This window comes from Rhamphochromis longiceps, linkage group LG12, assembly GCF_057381845.1.
Source record: "Rhamphochromis longiceps isolate RC_006_pf linkage group LG12, R_longiceps_female_GT1.1, whole genome shotgun sequence".
In the NCBI taxonomy this organism is placed as follows: Eukaryota; Metazoa; Chordata; class Actinopteri; order Cichliformes; family Cichlidae; genus Rhamphochromis; species Rhamphochromis longiceps.
The window spans coordinates 15,710,013-15,731,248 of record NC_140568.1 but is presented as its reverse complement, the minus strand read 5'-3'; the positions used below and the strand labels follow the sequence as shown (position 1 = coordinate 15,731,248).

General features: G+C 43.0%; 1 pseudogene; it reads right to left on the bottom strand.

Annotated features, from left to right (window-relative positions):
* The window catches only part of LOC146657081 (serine protease HTRA1-like), a 33,550-nt pseudogene extending 29,250 nt beyond the window's left edge, over positions 1-4,300 (bottom strand).
* Between the last annotated feature and the right edge of the window lie 16,936 nt (positions 4,301-21,236).

The following is a 21,236-nucleotide window of genomic DNA, read 5'->3' as shown; positions in this document are numbered from 1 at the left end:
TTATGCATGCACACACAAGCACATTAGCTAGCTCCGTCTTATTTTAATATCAGGCTAACCAATGGCGGTGACAATATCTTAGCCAAACTAGTAACCTTAACACACATGAAAAATAAGAAAGCAATATCATACACGTATAGTTGTAAAACCTCTTACCTCAATGTGTTTTTTTAGATTAGACGCTGAAGTCTTGTAAGCTGAAATGACTGTAGAGGTCAAAGTTTGCACTGCATCTGGACGCTGTCTCCTTTTCTCCCTCTGTACACGAAAAATTCCTCCAGGTACGGCCACGGGCATGCGTCCTCCGTCTTTTCTACGTCGTTTTCATGGTTGACAGTGTTGTCCTCTGGCTTCTTTGTCTCCAAATCTTCCGTCTATAAAGTAGTTTATACTCCACCATTTAGCACCTCTAGACACCTGTGCCTGCTGCTGCAGCGGAGTTTATTCTTTGCTTACGTCTTAAATTGGCGCGGTCTCGATTGCACGGCGTTATTGGCTGCAAAAATGCAGACGAAAGGTTTGAATATTAAGTCAAATTGTGGGCGTACTCAGTAGTGACTTTTGATTTTATAAGTAGCGAAGTAGATTACATGGTGTAAGTTGTACTCAAGTATGAGTAAAATTACACACTTGAAAAATTACTCGTAAAAGTACAAGTACCCAAAAAATTTACTTAATTACAGTAACGTGAGTATTTGTAATTCGTTACTTCCACCCCTGGTCTTGATTATTAAATGTATCTGTCTGTACATATGCATATTTAGATTGTTAAAATACATTCACAAATGTATCATGATTTCACAAATATCTGTCCGTTATTTGAAAGATTGAACTGTTGAATTCAAATGTAATGCTATGGAAAAGTATATAACATGATCCCTATGAGCTTGTGTTACATCACATAAGTATTATTATCGTTGCTAGTTAGGTCGTTCGTGGCTCAAGAGTTGGCAGTTCGCCTTGTGATCCGAAGATTGCCGGTTCGCGCCCCGGCTCGGACACTCTCCGTCGTTGTGTCCGTGGTCAGGACTCTTCACCTACCGCCTACTAGTGATGGCCAAAGGGGCCGATGGTGCGATATGGCAGCCTCGCCTCTGTCCCAGGGCATGCAATCAATTGTTATTTAAATTAACTGTATATTTCTGTACATTTACATATTATGATTCATATTGCCACATTCAGTGACCTTGTTTATAGGTAATTTCATTGTTTGATCACGTAAAAATGTTCCTAATTTAATGTCTAAAAGCACTTGGAAAAGGCAGAATCCCATGTCAAATTAGCGCAACAAACTCTATTTTCATTACTGAAAATGACCGTATTTTTATGGGACAGTTATTTTCTGTTATTTCATGGTCGTATTTTGGCGCCCCAGCTGCCGGAATATTACTGTTGTTTTAGGATGTTTTTTTTTTAACAGTGATAGGGTAGTTGAGTCTTTGCACTTTTGTTCCATGCTACGCACAAGACCTTTTGATGCAGGCAACTGCAAGCGACAAATAAAGGCATTCATTCATTCATCTCTGCTTAGCATTTTGTTACATTTCATGATGCTGGGGAAAACTGAGTGTCCCCATCTCCACTTCTTCCATTAAATAAATGGCAGATACCAGACACAAGAGTTTCCTCTGTTTAGGGTAAATCTAATTGGATGTGAATGGATTACTTTGTGCTATGCAGCCTTCCTTTGTGATATATTCTGATTTATACCGTTCTACTCACATACCGCAGAGGAGGTCACATATCTATGAAGCCAGTATCTGAGCAAAGTGAAGGCTATATTTAATCCTTCTGACAGGGATATTCCCATCTCCTTTTTGCTATATTTTATATTTTACGGCCTCATCTACATTGTCAGTGCTCAGGGATTTGCATAAACCAGCTTGCATAGGCAAGCAGTTGGAGGTCTAATGCATGATGTATTCTCTCACCTCTTTGGAAGGCTGTGATAAAACGTGCAACTGAAAATGGATAGGACAGGAAGGGAAAATGAAGAGGATATATTTGGGTGGCAGTGTGGTGCTGGGTTTCTCTCAGGAGAACGAAAAGCCATCAGTGGAGAATTTGAGAATGCACTGTTTTATGTCACATGAATATGCAGAACATTATGAGGTTCCCTATATCAGCATATTCCAGGAAGACAACTTTTCCCAAGGTAGATGATTTTGAGTCCGACACATTCTGGGGAATGACTTATTAGCTTTATGAGTGAAATTAAAAAGCACAGGTGAAGATGAGTAGCCACGAACCACAGAAATAGAAAAAACTGAGATTTACAGCAATCTTCAGCGTCACAGGAGCAGCAACAGACCAGCTGAGGCTTAACATTTGAATAAATCCAAGAAATGTGAATCCTATACCCCCCATAATGCAACAGCAGTCACTGCTTTTCTTTAGATGACTTTGCCAGATGTCTATTTAACGCTTGCTAAGAAGATACCACCCTCTCCCCCTAAATTTGGCTAAAAAGTGAAGGAAAATTGTTGCCTCCTCAACACTTCTGCAAACTCCTTTGACAATTTATGGATTAGAACTCGGAATCTTCTTGCTATTCAGCAGCAGTACTAACCATTGTGTCATCACTAGTATATGGGAACAGTATGTTTTGATTGTCCACGGGGCCATACAAATAATATCACCAGGCAACACACAATGAGAAGACCTACCATCCCAGGAGAGACAAGAGTTTTGTAGTTATGTAAGCACGTAAGTGGAACTCCCACATACATTTTCCCCAGAAATATTTATTAAATCACAGCATTTCTGTCTGTCTAACTAATTTAAAAAATTCTCAGCAGTAAGTGGGCATAATTTTATCCTCCAGTGCATTTGATCTGCCACTCATTTTTGAAAGTTCCAACTCCGAACCCAGTTTAAACTGATTTTAGCCCTGATGTTTATACAGTAGACCATTTTGACAACTGGTCAGCAGAAACTGGCTCAGTGGTTTACTGAACCGTTTTCTGAGGTTGAGTCGTTAATTCGGGCTCCATCATTCTTTATGATCAACATGCTTGATTTGGCTAAGAATTTACACCAAATGCCCTTCCTAATACAACACTCCCCATTTACCCTGGCTTAGGACTGGCACTAGGAGTTCACTGGCTTGTTGCCCTCCTCTTCTTGGGTTTATCAGAAGATGGATACACTGTAGTCATAAATGGATGGTTGGTGGTAAGAGGCTTGTCCAGAAAATTTCACCAAAAACTCAACATGGTGCTAAACTGGGTGACATCACTGTATTCATCTTTTATACACAGTGTATAATAGCAGTAGAACTTGTGCATTGTCAGAAACACTGGTGTTAAGGAAAGATATGCTGTTCAACATCATTACCTTTTAAAAGTCTAGAGACCTCAACTGTGGACTTGTAAGAAAAGTCCCCAAGTTCATATGTGAAAACTGATTGCTATTACACAGCTATAGCATTGCTTATACTACTCTATTAACGCCACTGTATAATTTAGTTCATCTTTATCAAACTATTAATCCTTAATTGGCAGAAAAGTATAACATAAAGAGAAACAGAAGTACGAGGATGCATTTTTAATTTGGTTCATTATCGATTTTATGTAAAAAAAAAACAAAACAAAAAAAACAAAAAACCTTTGTGCAGCAGAAGTAGGTTACCCCCTTTGTTTAGAGGCTACGGTGTCATCACGCGTCAGGACATGCACTCTGGCTTCTCTGAAATCACTTATATGTTAATTTACCTGCTCCACAGAAAATGTTGTCATAAGATCATTCTTCAGTATTATTCACAGTTTTAACTTTAACAATTGCTGTTTCATATCAGTTATACACAGATCTCTTTTTAAAGAAAAAAGGAAAGAAAGAGGAAAACAACAAAGATGGGATATTAGACCAAAGCTAATATCCCACAGCTTACCAGAGTCACACCGACCCCTCTGGATTAAAAACACTGGGGAGGTCTCTCCGAGCTCGGCTCTCCTGTTCTCGGCTCTCAGGCGGCAGATGCTGGGGTACGTCCTGCCGTCGCTGCCACACACCGGGCCGGAGGAGGCACACATGCACAGGCTGTGCAACCCTCCGGCTTTCCCCGGGCCTGAGTCGCACCGCAGCCCGTTACCGCAGGACAGGTGGCCGCTGCTGCGCTTCCCGCACGCTTCACCTTCCCCGGCCGCACACACCACGCAGCAGCCGCAGGCGTCCTTTACCTGGCGTGCGGTGGGGCAGGACACTGAGAGGTGGCACACACCTGTAGGCAGGTTTGTCTTTCTCTTAGCAGGCCTGTATGGACTGCAGAGAACACAAGCGTGAGGTCAGCGAGGCTCTTCATCGTGTGAAGAATCAGTTTGCAGCAGTCTCTGTGCTCTTAAAGAGGCTGCAGGTGTAATGCACCTAAACGGAGCTGGTCTTCTTACAGCCCCCAACACTGATGGCAGTGAGGTTCGAGTTGCAGCATGTTGCTCCTGGCTTCTACTTCGTATTGCTGCATGCTGTATCACATTAAAGGACAATGGAATGCAGCTGCAGCACGGTTCATGGTACATGTACGCGGCTTTTGTGTGAGAAAGCAAGGGTGGTGTAGGGCCTCCAATTAATGGAGATAAAAATGCATATGATGATAAATGGTTTTTGTCTTTAGTCTGTGGTGTATAATTAGAGTGCAGGATTTTAATACTGCAGCAAGCCAGAAGGCCGAACAGATCAGAACTCACAATTACAAGTAAATGCATCATTTAATCATTTGTTTTATCACTTGTCACACTTTCCATGTCAATGTGTGTATCCTGGGAATTTTTAACAGTGAACATTAAACTGCAGCATGTGGACGCTTTAAGGCTATAGTCCCCAAAATTTGTGTATTTTTTAAAAATGGATTTTTCTTAAGGTCCACATGAAAAACACACAAAAGTAATGACATGCACAGTCAAAAGCACGCCAGAGCAACAGGTGGTGTAACCCTAGTCACTGTCTACGTAAGTAATGTTTATTTATTGAGCGCTTTGCACAGACATAAAGTCAGAAAGCGGCGTACAACAAAGGTAAAAACTAGGAATAATCGCAAACACAGTTAATAGCAATACAAACAATGTTCAAATGAAATAACAACAATAAAAAATAAAAATAATAACCAGATAATAAAAAACAGATCAAGTAATGATAATAAAAGAATCTCAACAGAAGGCCAGAGTTCACAGAGTCAGTTGAATGTAGCAGGAGAAGTAGACTGATCCAAAGTCCCGGTGCCACAGACCTGTTTACCCCTAGTCTTTAAAATTTGTATGAGGAACAACTAATAGATTTTGAGCCCGTGAACAAAGGCTGCGGACAGCAGTGTATTAAACAAGCTTTTGAAATAAGCAGTCTGGATTGTGTCCATTTAGTGCTCTGTGTGTAAGTATGAGAATTTTAAAACAAATTCTGAGGTCAGTTGGAAGCCAGTGTAAAAATATTTAATAGGATTAATGTGAGCTTGAACACTAGAACATGTAAGAAGTCTGCATTTTCCACTTTCATTTTGAAAAATATCTCTGTCCACATAAAAACACAGAAAATTGAAACAAGAAGTCAAGAGCAACAGGTATCCGGTTGTTCAGTGATGACGCGACGAATCCTACTTCCGGGTCTAAAGTAGTCTGTGTTTAATATGGCATTTGTTTTGTTAACATGTTTAATGTTATGTATTTTCTTCTATTTGATCTCAAAAAGCTCCTAAAACAGTCAGTGATCCCTGTTGACCTCCCTCGGCTTTTATTACTACTAATCACTTATTTAAGCTCAGTATTTAAAACCTTACGATGTAACTACAGCCCAGCCCATGCAGCAGTATATGAATGACTAACCTCATATGTGGATGGATTATCTCAGTTGTTCTCCTGGCTGAAGTTTGGTCCTTTTACAGCATCCTGCCATGCGATTACATTTGTTCCTGACCACCGAGAACACTCACGTTAACTTTTATCGAGTGGGAAAAAAAGTTAGCTTGTTTATATTATGCTAACATAGCTGTGTCGCTATGTGCTATGTGTAGCACATCATTATATACCAGCTAGCCCAACTTCAGTAACCCTACAAACGTCACTGCTGTTTAGTTTTCTGTCTTCATTTATGCTGGAAGTGATAACAGAGCTGTACGTTTTAATTTGTTTCCAAAAACCCCGCAGTCAGGACATGCATGCTATATTGTATTTAGATAGAAGCTAGCGAGCTAACTCCCTGCTAACTTCTAACTCCGTTAAATGTCATAAATTCCGTTTTCATGGATGCCTGGATGTTAAACTCAATTGTTACACCTGGTAGAGCAGAACGCTGATCATTTTATTAAAGATGAAAGACTTTAGACAGTTTTTCAACTCTCAGTAATGCCATAGTGATCGTTTGATATATGGACCAGCAGCGGAGTTTAGACCCAGACACGGCTAGTGACGTCAGACTGAACAATCGGATAGGTACAGGTATAACTTTCATCCATCCATTCTCTTCTATTTAGCCTTATCAGGCTTGTGGGGAGGACTGGAGCCTACCCCAGCTGCCACTGGGCTAGAGGTGGGGCACACCCTAAACAGATCACCAGTCTGATGCAGGGTCAGCACAGAGAGACAGAAACAGACAACCATTCACACTCACATTCACACCTATAGGCATATTAGAGTTACCAATAAACCTAACCCCACATGTCTTAAGACTGTGGGAGGAAGCCAGAACCCAAGTGGTTCCATTTTGAAGCCTGAAGATGAACATTTTTGCCATCCCCATCTTGGTGTTATGAAACTGAATGAGAGGTGGAGGGAGAGATTATGATTATGATTATGAGTTTGATTATGAGACTGCATGCTCATTGCTTACCGTCTTATGAGTGACAAGTCGGTAGGCCATCAGTATATCCTGGGTAATCCTTCTTTCTGACACTTTAGATGAACAAAATTTACAAAATGGGCTTAAAGCTTTAAATAACATTCCCTGCACTGAGCAACTGAGACCATAAGTGAGGAGCAAAGTGTTTATAGAGGTTAGAGAACCATTTTCCCATGTGCGTGCAACTACAGATAACGCCCCCTGCTGGCCTTTAAAAAGAATGCAGGTTTAAGACACATATTAGATTAGATTAGATAAAACTTTATTAATCCCTTGGGTGGGTTCCTCCAGGAAATTCAGTTTACACTAGCACAGCACCAACAGAAGTTCCATGTTACAGAGTTGGACTACCAAAAAATAAAATAGGGATAAATAGGATAAATAGGAATATCTGTAAAATATACCCATTGATGAGATGTAGACAGCCCAAGTCTATTGCACATTTCAACTATTGTAAATATATTGCACAGTGATTGTTGCACAGTCAAATATAAAAAAATATTGCACAGTGAAAAGCACTACAGTTTAGTTGTTCTCTCCCTCCTTTGTCCCCTCCCTTTCCCCTCCAGTGAGGAGTTAAACAGTAGACTTTGGAAGAAGCAACGCATGCTGAGCAGACTCCTCTGGCTGTTTATGACCATATGCAGTGGATGCCCAGTGTTGTCCATAATGTCCAGCAGTTTCTTTAATGTCCTCTTCTCTGCCACTGCCACCAGTGTCCAGCTTCATGCCGACCACAGAGCTAACCTTCCTGCTAGATTTTACATGTACATATAAAGTGTCGCAAAGCATAATTTAATTTCATGTATGAGACTAATTTAGTTACATTCTGACTGTTAAAGCATCTGTCCCAAGCCAAGCATCAGTCTTTGAATAAATATGAAACTGTTTTTCATGGCTTGAGGGTAGCCCAAGGATAAAGCATTAACAGCCCCAAACAAGAGGCAAAGTACTTGAGGTAGGTTCTCAAGGCCCTCCATTAAATACCTCCTTCAAAAAGAATGTTAGTAGACTCTGGTTTGAGGTGGAGAGGATTTGAAGAAATGGGCACTGCTTCATCAGAGACAGTCAGCACTCCCAACAGACTTTCCTCACTCGCACAATCCTGTTTTAAAGCAAAAAAAAAAAAAAAGATTAGTTATTAGAAAACTGTTCCCTTTTTGAATAAAAAAAACTCCTCCCTGTCTTTACACCAGGTGGAAATCCTGAAGTGCTTTATAAAAATTAAAAGAAAGAGAAAGAGTATACAATCAGCATTAATCTCTCAATTTAAGTCTTGGTAAAATCTCCATATCAAAAGGAAATTTTTCCCACTACTATGTGGGTTCCCTTAAGATGCATCTATAAAAAAGGTTATTATCACAGTGAGGTTTTACAGTACAAGGCTGCACATTCTTGTCACATCTGATCTGAACTGAATACTGGACAAACAGAGTACGCCATTATTAAAAACATTCAAAAGTCATTAAACAAGTATTTATAAAGACAATAAAAATAACACCATATCTGGCAGTACAGACAACACTTACTGACTGGAGAAGGAAAAATCCCTGTTTTTTTAACTATCTATCTAGCTCAGTAAGATGGCCATGAACGTCTGCATGCGCAGTGAATACCTCAGGCAGCAGAAACCCAAGAAAGAGAAGGAACCATCATGGAGGGACAGGCCCCTGCATGGTATGTACCACCGGCAGATAGATGAAGTGGCTGACATCCAGAAATCCTACCAGTCCAAAGCTGGACTGAAAGACAGCACAGAGGCACTAATCATGGCAGCACAGTAACAACACCAGTGCACTTACAACCCCAGCAGGTTCCCTGCCCACAAAAAACTACTTCCGTTTGCATAACTCATTGTCTTTATGCTTTTAATATTTTGTTCTCAAGCACTTTGTGTTATTTATGTTAAAAGGTATGGTACAAAGAAAATGTTTACTTTTACTTACTTTATTTACTTAACCAAACTGACGTAGACCTGCAAACACTAGGCAATCAGAACATGCACTTTTTGTTTTAATTAAACTGTTCTACTGAGTCTTGGAAGTCAGGGAACAAAGAAAATAATCATACTCCATCACACAAAACAAAAAACTATTCAAATTTTATCTCAAAAGCTATATTTTGGCCTTTTCCAAAATATGGTTAGAGTAGAGCTAGGGTGACTTAATCTGTGATGACTTCTTAAACATTTTTCCAATTTTTTGCAATTATTCATATCTAACTTGTTAATAATAATAACAAAAATAATTTCAGAGTTAACATGTTATAGCAAAACAGCACTGAGCATAGCTTTATAACTAATCAGTTATGATTTTATCTTGCACAAACTTGACTTGAGCTCAAAGACAGGCTGTCCAATTTTTTTTCTTTTAAATAAATAACGCTGTTCAATCTTTTGTTCACACTTGCGCTTGATATTCAAGTCGGCTTCTTTCAAACGATGCAGGTTTCATTCTAATTTGCTTTGACCATGATGTTCTTTCTTTGGGTTTTTCGGCCTCATAATTAACTGTCTGCTCTTGTTGTGACTGAGAGAATAGCTCTGTATCCATCAGAGGCTCCGTATTTCTCTCACTTAAATTACACTTGTTGGAGGACCAGTGCCTCCGAAGGTAGAACCTATTTGACACTGTTCCTTAAAACTAGTTAAATGTTAACTCTAGGTGACACACCCATGTCATGTGGAAGGGCTTCTCAGAACAATCCCAAGTGCCCTTTGATGCACTCATAGCATGATAATGTAGAATGGACACCAAGCTCGAAACCTCTTTGTCCGGTTCATGTTGTGGTTCTTGGTCCTTTTGAACCTGCATTTTGTGTTTCTTGTGTTTTTTATGACCTTTTGTGTTATGGTTTATTATTCTTAGTGGGAATCCTGAGTTTATTCAATGTTAACCTATGTACCTTTATTCTCCCCTCATGTCTTTGTGTTTAGGTGTGTTAGTCCTTGTGCCTTATCTCCATTTTCTGTGCCCATGTTCCCTTCCTTGTGTGTGTCATTCCATGTTTCTATGTTTATCTCCTTAGACCTTCTTGTTTTCCCGAGCATTTGTGTCCTCCCAGTCTGTTGGGGAGTAACAGAATACATGTACCGGCGTTACGTATTTAAAATACAAAATATGAGTAACTGTATTCCGTTACAGTTACCGTTTAAAAAGGTGGTATTCAGAATACAGTTACTTTGTTGAAATAAATGGATTACACAGTGGTCTTATCCTGTTTCATATGTTAGGCTGTCCCCTCTCTATTTTTGGTAATTCCAGACCGATGGAAACTCAAACAAAACACGCATTAAGAGGCTCTAATGCCTGTGTCTCAATCTTGCGGCTCATGTCACCTCTACTTGCGGCCCGCATGAAGAAATATTATTAAAAATTATTATTCAAAAAATGATTTAATATGAAGGCAATAGGCAGAGTGTTACAGGCATAACCCTAAAGTATGTAGCCTCATGGGCAGTGTAGTCCATGCTGCAGGGAGAATGGACTGCCATACCCGTCATGTATCTGTGAGCGCCAGGGAGGGAGAAAAAGAACAGTCGAAAATTAAGAGTTGTCACCAACCAGAAACGGTAGATGGAAACATGTAAATATAATAATAACCACTGCAGCCAAAAAGAGTGCCTGACGAGCCCAGTTGTAAGTAAGCTATTAAGACTCGACTGCACACTGTGTTCGTGTTTTCCTCCAATACAATACGTTCTGTTGGAGCAGCCTTTCAACACCTCTCTCTGTCTCTCGTTCGCAAAGTTGACCCAGACAACAAAGTAAACCTAGTTTTCGGTTATGAGCCCGACACGGTACCCAACGTATTAGCCAGAGGGCCCTTTACTATGGTTAGGAGCCGCGGACCTGTTTTATATATATTATTATTATATTTTATATTTGTATTATATATCTTTGTTGATCTAGAAAAAGCATATTATAGGGTGCTAAGAGAGGAACTTTGGTGCTGCATAGGAAGATCAGGGGTGGCAGAGTAGTATGTGAGGGTGGTGGCAGACATGTATGAGCACAGGTAGACAGTTGTTGTCATGGTCCTGGGTCGGTGACCCAGCGCTTTTAGTTTGTTATCATTTTCTAGATGATTGTTTAGGTTCTGTGTTATATTCGGTCTGCCTCTGAGTCTGCGTCTGTATCTGTCTGTCTATGGTGTCACCCCATCTGTTTGTGAATCTGTCTGTTTAGTTCAATGTCTTGTCTGGTTCCATGTGTCTGAGTTTCCTGTTTTATTGTGAAGGTCCGTGTCGTATGTGAGTGTGATCAGTTTACGTTTCCCCTGTCCCGTCAGCCCAGATTCCTCCCAGCTGTGTTGCCCTCTTGTCTCTCATCCCCTGATTACTGGTGTGTGTATTTAAGCCCTGTGTGTTTTCCTGCCTGTTGCCGGTTCATCTGTGTAACTCCGTGTCAGTCTGTGTTCCTCGGTGTCAGTCTGTGTTCCTCGGTGTCCTGCTCGTCTCTCTGCCTCGCTTCCCTTTTTGTTTCATCTCAGGTTTGTCATTTAGCTTTCCCAGTTCAGGTCTTTAGTTTTGTCTTCCCTCTTGCCTGTTTTGCCTTCTCACCACTGTGTAAATAAACTCACCGGCATCTCATCCACTGCCTGCATCTTGGGTCCTTCTTCTAACTCCACACGGCTCGCCTCGGCAGCCGGGACAGTACGAACCGGCCACTATCGACCCAGCAGCATTCAACCCGCCCAAGGAGCTCCGGGAGGACATTGTTTACTCCGTGGACAAATTAATTAACGCGTGGCTGGAGCACGAGGGGAGAGAATTTCGCCAAGCCGTGGCTAATCGGCTACAGCGCTTGGTTTCTGGTCTCCCCTGGCTGCTCAGCTCACTTCACCCGCTCGCACAGAATTTCATTCTGAACGGACTCCGTCTTCACCCCCCGGCTGCTACCACCCACCCTGCAACTCATGCTTCACTGCCCGGTCCGACAGAGGATGTTCTGCCCGGCCCGTCAACCCAGCCTTCAAGGGGGAAACGGCGCTCACGCTGCCGACGCTCCTCGCCACAGTCGGACCTGGGGATTTCCGAGCGGCCAGCTGTGGTGAGTGGACAGGACAGTATTGTTGGTCTGAACTGTGGGACCGTTTACTCAGGGGTGATGTTCTGTACGGCACAGGACAAAAACTGTTTATCGCCTGAAGCTCAGTTAGCCGCCCGGCCAGAAGCTCAGTTAGCCGCCCGGCCAGAAGCTCAGTTAGCCGCCCGGCCAGAAGCCCAGTCGCCACCTCCGCCACATTCAGCCTCACAATCCAGAGCTCAATTACAGTCACAGCCGGACTTATTACAAACCATGTTACAATCCATAGCCCGGTCTGTAGCTCAGTTGGCAGAAGAATCATCAGCTTTATCCTCCGTTCAGTCTCCAACTTCACCACCGTTGTCATCACAACCATTATGTCAGTCACCTTCAGTTCAGCCTCCTGTTCAGCAGCCACCAGCCCTGCATCCTGTGTCAGTTGCTTCACCTGTAAAACAATATAAGTCAATTCTACCCGAAAGACACTATTCCTCGCCCATCCATTCCAAGCAGAGAGACAAATCTAATAATAATGTCAACATTCCTCAAAGGCTGGCCAGTTCTGAGACTGAGATGCACTCCAGGGCCTCCCCAGAGGCTGGGTTTCAGCCCCCATCAGACTCTGGACCCCTGGAGTTTAAGAAGCCAGCTGAGGACTGCACCCGGCTGTCGCTGCCTGAGCAGGGTCAATGCTCTGCGCAGCTGCAGGCCGCTATGTGTTTGCCAGAGGCCCGCGTGCCTGCTGGTCCTGTTCTGTCCCTGCCAGAGGCCCGCGTGCCTGCTGGTCCTGTTCTGTCCCTGCCAGAGGCCCGTGTGCCTGCTGGTCCTGTTGCGTTCCTGCCAGAGGCCCGTGTGCCTGCTGGTCCTGTTGCGTTCCTGCCAGAGGTCTCCGCACCTGCTGGTTCTGTTCTGTGTGTGCCAGGGGCTCCAGTGCCCACTGGTTCTGAGACTGTTTTTGCTGGGGGGCCCGAGAAGCCCGTCCAGCGTCCTGCCTCGTCAGCTGGGGGGCCCGAGGAGCCCGTCCAGCCTCCTGCCTCGTCAGCTGGGGGGCCCGAGGAGCCCGTCCAGCCATCATCTGCAGTCTCATCACCCTCGCCTGCTGCAGTCTAATCACCCTCGCCTGCTGCGGCCTCTGAGTCTTCAGCCTCGCCTGGTCCGGTTTCAGCATCTGCTTCAGCATCGCCTGGTCCAGCCACTGCTTCATCCTCGTCTGGTCCGGCTCCAGCATCCTCATCAGCATCGTCTGGTCCAGCTCCAGCATCCTCATCAGCTGCTTCGCCTGGTCCGGCTCCAGCATCCTCATCAGCTGCTTCGCCTGGTCCGGCCTCCGCTTCAGCATCCTCATCAGCTGCTTCGCCTGGTCCGGCCTCCGCTTCTGCATCCTCATCAGCTGCTTCGCCTGGTCCGGCCTCCGCTTCAGCATCCTCATCAGCTGCTTCGCCTGGTCCGGCCTCCGCTTCTGCATCCTCATCAGCTGCTTCGCCTGGTCCGGCCTCCGCTTCTGCATCCTCATCAGCTGCTTCGCCTGGTCCGGCCTACGCTTCTGCATCCTCATCAGCTGCTTCGCCTGGTCCGGCCTCTGCTTCTGCATCCTCATCAGCTGCTTCGCCTGGTCCAGCCTCCGCTTCTGCTTCAGCCTCTTCGCCTGGTCCAGCCTCCGCTTCTGTTTCAGCCTCTTCGCCTGGTCCAGCCTCCGCTTCTGCTTCAGCCTCTTCGCCTGGTCCAGCCTCCGCTTCTGCTTCAGCCTCTTCGCCTGGTCCAGCCTCCGCTTCTGCTTCATCATCCTCGTCTGATCCAGCCTCCGCATCCTCATCATCCTCATCAGCGTCGCCTGGTCCAACTTCAGCTTCAGCATCAGCATCGCCTGGTCCAGCTTCTGCTTCAGCGTCCTCATCAGCTTCGTCTGGTCCAGCCTCCACTTCGCCTGGGGCTGCAGGGGCCACGCAGCCTTCAGGTCCCCTACTACCACCTCCACATCGTCGGTCATCTGCCGGGCCGCTTGTTGGGCATCTCCGCCACCGTGGACGCCCTCCTGAACGCCCTCCTGAACGCCGCCACTGCCTTCCACGTGGCCAGCCTCCGGACTTGTTTCCACGCCGCTGTTGCCGTCCGCACGGTCGGCCCCCAGGACTGTTTCCACGCCGCTGTTGCCGTCCGCTCGGTTGGCCCCCAGGACTGTTTCCACACCGCTGTTGCCGTCCGCACGGTCGGCCCCCGGAACTGTTTCCACGCCGCTGTTGCCGTCCACACGGTCGGCCCCCGGAACTGTTTCCACGCCGCTGTTGCCGTCCGCACGGTCGGCCCCGGAACTGTTTCCACGCCGCTGTTGCCGTCTACACGGTCGGCCCCCAGAACTGTTTCCGCGCCACTGCCTACTGGCCGGCATCCGGACCTGCCCCGCTGCCATTCGCATGGTCGGCCTCCTGAACTTGGCCATCTGGGCCTTTTTGGACTCTGTCCCTCCGTCCTGGGCCCCCTCCGCCTGCCCTGGTCGGGTCCTTTTCTGTTTTGTTTTGGTCTGTTTTTGTGTTTCTGCTGGGCTGTCTGGGGCCAGCCCTTGAGGGGGGGGGGTACTGTCATGGTCCTGGGTCGGTGACCCAGCGCTTTTAGTTTGTTATCATTTTCTAGATGATTGTTTAGGTTCTGTGTTATATTCGGTCTGCCTCTGAGTCTGCGTCTGTATCTGTCTGTCTATGGTGTCACCCCATCTGTTTGTGAATCTGTCTGTTTAGTTCAATGTCTTGTCTGGTTCCATGTGTCTGAGTTTCCTGTTTTATTGTGAAGGTCCGTGTCGTATGTGAGTGTGATCAGTTTACGTTTCCCCTGTCCCGTCAGCCCAGATTCCTCCCAGCTGTGTTGCCCTCTTGTCTCTCATCCCCTGATTACTGGTGTGTGTATTTAAGCCCTGTGTGTTTTCCTGCCTGTTGCCGGTTCGTCTGTGTAACTCCGTGTCAGTCTGTGTTCCTCGGTGTCCTGCTCGTCTCTCTGCCTTGCTTCCCTTTTTGTTTCATCTCAGGTTTGTCATTTAGCTTTCCCAGTTCAGGTCTTTAGCTTTGTCTTCCCTCTTGCCTGTTTTGCCTTCTCACCACTGTGTAAATAAACTCACCGGCATCTCATCCACTGCCTGCATCTTGGGTCCTTCTTCTAACTCCACACGGCTCGCCTCGGCAGCCGTGACAGTTGTGAGGTATGTGGTATGGTATGTGACAGATGGATTCAAGGCACAGGTAGTATGGCACTAGGGATGGACTCTGAACTCCATGGACTATGATGTTTGCAGATGACATTGTGATCTGTGTAGTGATAGGAGAGAGCCTGGAGAGGTGAAGGTATGCAGTGGAAAGAAGTGGAATGAACAGAGGAAAAGGTGAACATGCAGGAAAATAGTGTTGGTAGGCGAGTTTAATGGCATGAACAATCCAAAGCAACATACAGTGTCCATGAGAGGTGAGGAAGAGAGTGCAAGCAAGGTAGAGTGGGTGCAAATAAACATCAGTGATGATTTGTGACAGAAAGACAGCAGCTATTTTGTATAATGTGGAGATAGTAGCACTAACCTAAAGGCAGGAGATGGAGCGGGAGGTGCCAGAGCTAAAGATGACGAGATTTTTCCTAGGAGTGACCAGAATGGAGAGTATTAGAAATGAATATATCAGAGGGTGTCATGATTCTGGGTCATTTGGTCCAGCATTTTGAGTTTAGTTTTATTTGTGAGTTTCATATTATAAAGATGGTTTAATTTCAAGTTTTACAGTTTCCTTGTCTTTGCAGTTTATAGTTTGTTCTCTATTAGGTTCCCTTTGCGTCCTAGAGTCCCCCACTCATTATGCCTTGTCTCGCTTTTCAGTTTACGTGCTCTTCTCCTTGTGTTTTGTTTCATGTCTCCCCTGTCTGTCCTCCTCTCTCTCTCTCTCTCTCTCTCTCTCTCTCAAAACAATGTAATTGTTTTTGTCCCCTGTTCCTGTTCCTATTTCTGTTTCTTCCCTGGTCTGTGCGTTTCCTTTTTTATTTTGATAGTCTCTTGTACCCATGTACAGTTTTGCTTCCTCTTGTGCCATTAGGTCTATTCTTCCCAGCTGTGTTCCCCATGTGTTTTCGCTTCCTTCCTCAGACCTCTGTGTAAGTGTTTGAATTTTCTGTCAGTCGTTGTCAGGTCATTTGTTTACCATGTATCATGTTCCAGGTATTCATGTTTCTCAACTCCAGGTTTTCATGGTTTTAGTTTACCCAGTCTAGGTTACTGTTTAGTTTAGTTTCGGTCCGCCTTTGTCTTGTATTTTTTCACCGGCCTTATTAAACAGCTAGCTTTCTGTTAAAACCAGGTTTTGCTTTACGTGTCTGCTTTTTTTGGTCTACAACACTAACTCCAATCAGTCTGCAAGATCAGACTCTAAGAGAAGGAGAGCTCAGGTTGAGCAGTTTGGAGACAGAGGCAAGGCTGAGATGGTTTGGAATTCATACATGCACTGGAGCGATCGACCTCACACAATACCAGCAGAAACAAATTTTCTCCATCCCATTTTTTGCCTCGGGTGCTTTTCAACATTTTTCAGACTGTTTTCTTTTCACAGCCTTAAAAAGTGGAGTTCACAGCAAACTGGCTGAAGAGTGGAGAAACTTCCACAATTTTTGATTTTAAGAATGAACACAGCAACCTTTTATAAGGAATCGAGACATTATATATTTACACAGGAATAATCCTCAAAATTTGTTATTTTTTCTTCGGTCTTGGACGTTTTATGTGATGAGCATGTTGGTCCCAGGGACAGAATTAATAATTTAAATAAGCACGAATGAGCTATTGTGAATCCTATAGATTATTTGTAACAGTTAACGTACGTTTAATGTTTAATGTTGTATGTTTAATGTAGAGCTATTGTTTTTAATTGTATTGTTTTCTTGTTTATGGGTCTTTTTTGTCTTTCATGTTCATGAAAGAGTAGCAACTCTATTGCAGGAGCTAATGCAGCTCTTAATAAACTAAACTAAACTAAACGAATCATTTATGGACGTCAGAGACAGAAGTCTTAAAAGCGGCTCATTTTTTTATTTTAATGATTTGATTTGTTCTAATATCATGAAGGAGGTCTTTGTTTTTGTTCGGACAGTGCATTTACATTAATAAACTTTAAAAACAAACAAACTAATTATTATTGGTTTTATTGATGTGTGTGTTTGTTTTCAAAACAAAGAGAAGTAGAAGGCAGACATTTAACACAAATGAGATTTATTCTTTATACAGTGTAATTTGTGTTAATCCACTACTTCTTTTTTTTTTTTTTTGCCTGTCCCATTTGGTTCTTTAGCCGTCAGAATTGTTGTCTGAGGACCAACAAGGATACCCAATGGATTTACTTTGCCAAATGGATCATCACGGCCTTGCCGTATTGGTCCATTTGATCAACCTTTGTTGTTATTATTTATTTTATTTTGTTTTCAGTTTTCAGACGGGACAGACATGACTGAGGGATAGGAAAGGGAGAAAGAAAGATGAAGGGAAAGAAAAACAGAAGGGAAGACAGACAGTGAGAAAGGGCACTTAAAAAGAGAAAGAAGAGAAAAAAAATCTCCTGGATCACCTGTTGAGAGAAAAAGAAGAGAAAACAAGCAAAAAAAAACCCAAAACAGAGCAACGTACTAAACACAACACCATCACGTTAATCTAGCTAAGTGTAAACAGCAGTAAATACTAAATATTGAATGTTGTTGTGCAGCACGTAGGACCGACAGCGCACAATGTGCCCGAGGGCCTCCTTTGCCCCGGGAGAGGCCTGACTGAGTAACAGGCACCAGGCCCGCCAAGTAGTCAATGGGAGTGAGCTGGTACATACCTGAGCGCCCAGCCCCGGACACCAAGAACCACCAACGCACCGACCCCTGAGGGCATCAGTTACCGGCAGGGAGTGTGGTGAGGGGAGATAGGCCTTTGGAGGGCCTGGGACTACTAAAAGAACTTTTGTGTTACAGCACAGCTCATGAGATCACACTGTGCTGTCCATGGTCCTGAAATTATAATATAACCTTATTAAAGAGAGTTCTTCTTTCCCAGTGTTGCCAAGTGTTCTCTCATACAGGTTGGGGTTTTCTCTCTAATAATGTAGGGACTTACCTTACAATATCAAGCACACTAAGGTGACTGCTGTGAACATACACTTCATAAGTAAAACTGAAGTGAACTAAACAGTGATTCAGGAAGTGGCTGTGTACAGTATTTGTGAAGCAGTCCTGGTTGTTGAAATGACATTTGTTCGTTTTTGCTTCTTTTGTAAGCTCACTTTTTGAGTCAAATGTTTTACAATGATATGATTTTGTAGCAGCCGCTCAATAGCGTTTAGACGATTCTATTTTCTTAGTGTTGATTGGAAAACATAGATTGTCCATCGGTGTATTTATTTTCTCAGTGTCAGTCAGACTGTGATTGCACACAATTTTAATTCTTTTGCTCTTCTCATTCTGCACAGCAAAAGAGATCTTGATAACAGCTCGATAGTCTCTGACAAGCAGCCAGGCTCTATAAAAGCATCAACCTGTCTGTGATGTGAGCAGCAGTATATTTAACTGGTGGCTCTTTGACTCCGCTTACGGTCTCCTCAGTGTTGTAAATTTTTTGGTCTAATGATTTTTGCTTAGTTATGAATCAAAATATGCTGGATTTTGACACGAGAGTGTGTGTACAGGGGTGTCATCAAATATAAGTCACGCTGTGACTGAGATGGCTTTTATACTAGGATGCCATTAGAAAATAATCGTAGTTTAGAATAATCTTATAATATATAATAATAATAATAATATAATAATCTTACTTTAATTTATGATAGACTTAAAAACTCTTTAGTAAAAGGAATGAACAAACAATGAGGGAACACAATTAGAAGTAATTTATAGTGTTCACATAAAGACACATGGTGAGGTAAACGATCTAAGCTGGAAGGGGAGTTGTTCCCGTGCTGTAGATTACTCTCTAGTATGAAATTTTAATACATTTATTGATATCCAGATATTCTGCTTTTATTTGACCCTGTGAGGCCTAATTCCTCATCAGTACTGAGACGTCTGATTGTAAGTTATGAAGATAAACAGCTAGTATTTTTTTTCAAACAGGATCTGATTTGTGTTCTTTGTTAAATCATTATAGCTAGTAAGAGTCTGCCAACTGTTGTTCAACTTTCCTGAACAAGCTGTGTGGGAAAAAGAAGAAGCAAGCCTCTGCAAGAACATATATGTAACCAAAAGCTCTATAAATAATCCTACATTGCAAATGTGGCTCCATGTTAAAGTTGTAGTATATACATCACTTGATGAAAGCCAAAAGTCAAAATGTGTTGGTCATTGAAGTTCTACGGGTGTCCTACCGTCCTCCTCAGTGGTCCAGCAATACATCTTTTCTGTTTAGCTGGTGGAGTGATGCTGAGGTAGGTGAAATACAGTATGTTTCTGTACATGTAAGAGTCAAGAGTCTATTGGCAGTATTTTCAGCCATCTGCTGTAATCCAGTCTGGATGCAAGAAAAGCATGGACAACCTCTCAAAGTCGTTAAAACAAAGCGGTTTACCCTTTTCCAAAAGTCTTTATTGAAAAAAAAAAAAGACTTTGAACACAGATCTTTCAAAACAAAATAAAAACAAGGTTCCTACATGAGATTTACAGTATTATGCACAGATCTGAGGTATGAAGTAATGCTCAGGAATGAAACCAGCTGGTTGGCAGCAAGTGGGAATAACAACCAAGTTTTCTGTTTGATCTGAGTGAGGACATTTTTGCACATTTACTCACTTACAACACATCACGGCCAGTGAGCAGCACTGCAATCATGGATGTGTTTAAATATTTTAAGATGAGATATTTCTACTTCAACTGGCTTAAGAAACTTTGTTTGTTTTCAATGATTTGAAAGGTTACACTGGCTGGTGTAACATGAAAACATATGTTGCACATACAGAAACTTATGCTCCTATCCACACAACATCTTTTTAAGGCAAGGCCCTGTATATTTCAGCAAGGTAATGTTAAACCACACTCTTCAGCTCTTACAACAGCACAAATTCATAGTAGAGGAGTCCTTGTCCTGAACTGACGGCCAGCTGTCAAGACTTTTCACCACCTAAAACATTTAACACAAAAAAATATGACAATGAGGACTCCCAGAGATCCCCCTATTTTTTTTTCTTAAAGTGTTACAAACATTTTGATTTTTTCTGTCGATCTACAGATAGATAACAGAAAAACAGGGAAAATACCCTGCGGTTCTTGCTTTTTTTAAAAAAATTCAGACCTAACATATGTCAAGTCATATGTCATTAAAAAAAAGGTATGATCCACATCTAGCTCAGATGCACCCCGGGGGTGGACTTTGTGATAGTAATTGGACAGGCTGATTAAAACATATGGAGGCATGATGGCTTTAATGAGCCCTTGATGATAATGCTACAGTTTCGGTAAAAGTAATGATACTGGCATTACAATTGGCTCACCCGTTGGCTGGAGCTCAATCACATGGTACGATATGATGTGTTGACTGCCTTCCAGGTTCCATTATATGGTGATAGAGAGCAGATGAACCAACCAGGAGCATCTGCCAGGGTTCATTCCGCCTGTAACAGTTTGTATTTGTGCTGAAAACACTTTTTTGCCAACCACACATCATCCTCATTTGAAGGAAAAAAAGAACTAATACAAATTTAACATGAAGGGATCACTGATAAACTGTAAGTATGTTTGTGGCTGATGTAGATAATGTTTTTATCTAGATTGTATATTATTTAATATGCTCAGAAGTAGAGTCCGTTGTGCTTTCGTGGTGAAAACTGTAAAATTGGCACAGCACCTTTCAAAGAATGACACATTGCATTTCTCCCTCCCAGCTCACTGTGTAATTGTCAAAGACATAATAATGACTGACTGGGATGGAATTTAATTTCCTGATTATTTTGTTATTATTATAATTACAGTATGTCCGCACAGTAAATGGATTACATTTAACATAGTGCAGCTAAGAAGCGTTACATGAGAGGCAAAAGAAGTGACCTGACATTTCTATAATGGCTTACTGTTACTGTGTGAGTCTTTTTTTCTTTTCTTTTTTTCATTTATAGCGGCTGTCATTCCAGTGGCTCCTTCAGCATACAAATCCCCTTTTTTCCCCTGGAAAACTCATAATTCCTAAGCTCACTACAAAGGGTGTGAATTGAAGAAGCTGCTGTGCGTCCTTTGTGAAATTTCCCCAATCAGGAGTGGCCTAGTTTTGAAAGTCAGGAACAGTTTCTAAAACCATTCAGTCTCCTAACTTCTAGAGATTCTTTAGGTGACTTTGAAAGAAGTCAGTTTGTACTCATGTGTTCGGAAGTCTAGTTCACTCAACGTGCTTGTTCACAGGACTTTCAGCATTTG